Consider the following 2,290-nt stretch of genomic DNA (forward strand, 5'->3'; position numbering starts at 1 on the left):
GAATTTCAACTCTTTCCTTGGAAGCTTCAGAGGTCTCGAGCTTCTCGAGACGGGCTGTAATAGAAGTTATGAGTGTCGCAACGGCACTCATTTCATCACTTTGCTTTCGCGAATTTCCACGCGAACTTCCAAACTCGGCTCTATGGACTGCCATCTCCTCAATAGTGTTCCAACCTTTATTCTGACCGGTATTATTTTGGAACCTACCATTCGCAGCTGCGTCCAGGATAACCTTGTAGTCATCATATAAAGCATTATAGAATAAGTTGCAAAGGTACCACTGCTGGAAACCGTGGTGAGGGACAGACCGAACCAAGCTCTTGAAACGTCCCCATGCTTCACAAAATTCCTCATCAGGTCCTTGCTGGAAATTTGTAATTTTGCTTCTCAAGGCATTAGTCTTTGCGAGTGGGAAGTATTTTTTGTAAAAGGCTAATGCTAGAGATGTCTAGTCCGTGACTCCAGCTGCTACCCTATCAAGGTAGCTGTACCAATCTCGCGCAGAATCCTTCAAGGAATACAAGAACATCATCCCCTTTACTTCATCCTGGGTCACCCCAGCAAATAGACAGTATGGAACAAGCAATGAGAGTCCGTGAAAATTTCCATATGCTTCAAAGGATCCTCGTCCGGTAGACCAGCAAATAGATTTCGCTCCACTAAATCGATATAGGAGGAACGGAATTCGAAATGACCATGTGTAGGGGTAGGTAATACGTATCCCTTTGGAACATGCTGCTCTTGTGGTTGAAGATTATCATATATTGTAGCCATGTTCGCAAAACTGAGAGTACTCAAGTCTTCCTCTCAAAAACCTGTCTTCTAACTGTGCAAAAGCAAAACTAGAAGCAAGAGTAAGCAACGGCCTCAAGGAACCAGAGTTCCTTGAGACAAGAAAAATAAACTAAAAATAAAGCAAACAGAATTACACCGTCTCCCCGGCAACGGCGCCAAAATTTGATACCGTCGTTTTGTATTAAAATTAAATTTATAATCCAAATTAAGACTATAGCTAGTGATAGTAAGGGTCGAATCACAGAGAGACAAGATCAATTCTATTTGCTAATTTTTAATCTATTGAAGTAGCAATTAAATGGGGGGTTTTGAATTTGTTTGATTCTAGTGACTAATTACTGCAATAAGAAACTTCTCAAACAAGATAAAAAAGAAGATCAGGAACTTCGGTTCACCATGGCTAAGGTCAGGTCAAAAAGGTACCAGAGGTCCTGTAATACGGTCTAGGGAAATATGAGCAAGCCTTTCGATCAATGCTCAAAATTAACCTTACGGTCTTCTAATTCCCTAGAATTTCTCAAAGCTTTCGCTCAAAGGAAATTACAAAACTAATGAAAACCTAACCTACTAATCTTTCAATCTAGCAAGACGGGTTTATCAAAAAGTAATAAGATCGATATGGAAGGAAATCATACTAATAAAATTGACCCTAATGTACGCCATGGCTCACCTCGTTCCCAATCAAGAAAATTAGCTATGCATGATTAAAACTATAACAATTGCAAAATTGAAGGCAAAGAATAAGATTGACATAATTGAAATTGAATTTAAGACAAAAGATTAAAACTGGATTTCTTGAAATAAAACTAATAACAACAAGAATTAAATTGATTAGAAATAAAAGAAGATGGAAATTGCATTAAAGCTTACTAAGAATTGATGAACAAAGGCAATTGAATTGAAAATCCGTAGTCTACCTTTCTTGTCTCCAAAACTAGATCTAAACTTTAGTTCTTGAATAATGAAAAGCATAACCTAAATTATTGTTGCGTACTACTGATAAACGTCCTTCCCAAAGATTAATTACAATTGGGCTTTTAAAAGACTAAAGCATAAAATAAATCTCAGATTCGAGGCTTGGTCGATCGACCAGGTGGCACGGTCGATCGACCAGCCAATACAGTACAGCCTCTTCACTGAACTTCCACGGTCGATCGACTGGATATGTTGGTCGATCGACCAACTAAGCTGTGTAGTAACTTCCTTTTCTCTTCCAAATAGCCTCTTCACTCCATGCACGCATTCCGAGGTGAACAAATCCGAACTCCCATCTTCCAAGTTTCCATAAAGTTGCCTCCGGAGGACGATTTAGGCTTGATTTAGCTCACTTCCACTCATTCCTACAATAAATCATAGAAATTCCAAAGTAAACCGTTTCGGGAGAAATAGTAGCTTTAAGCTAACAAATACGCATAGAAATACGTGCCAAAACTGCGAATAAAGTGTATAGAATATGCGTGTATCAGTCGCAACGCCGCCACCAACAGCCGCACCG

At 39.3% G+C, this 2,290-nt stretch overlaps 1 non-coding gene across 1 annotated transcript; it reads left to right on the forward strand.

The window, feature by feature from the left end:
* Positions 1-287: 287 nt before the first annotated feature.
* Positions 288-396, forward strand: LOC141621902 (small nucleolar RNA R71). The gene has a single exon (XR_012532774.1). It is a non-coding gene; the product is annotated as a small nucleolar RNA R71 (small nucleolar RNA).
* The last annotated feature ends 1,894 nt before the right edge of the window (positions 397-2,290 follow it).

The sequence above is a fragment of the Silene latifolia genome, chromosome 1 (genome assembly GCF_048544455.1).
Source record: "Silene latifolia isolate original U9 population chromosome 1, ASM4854445v1, whole genome shotgun sequence".
Classification (NCBI taxonomy): Eukaryota; Viridiplantae; Streptophyta; class Magnoliopsida; order Caryophyllales; family Caryophyllaceae; genus Silene; species Silene latifolia.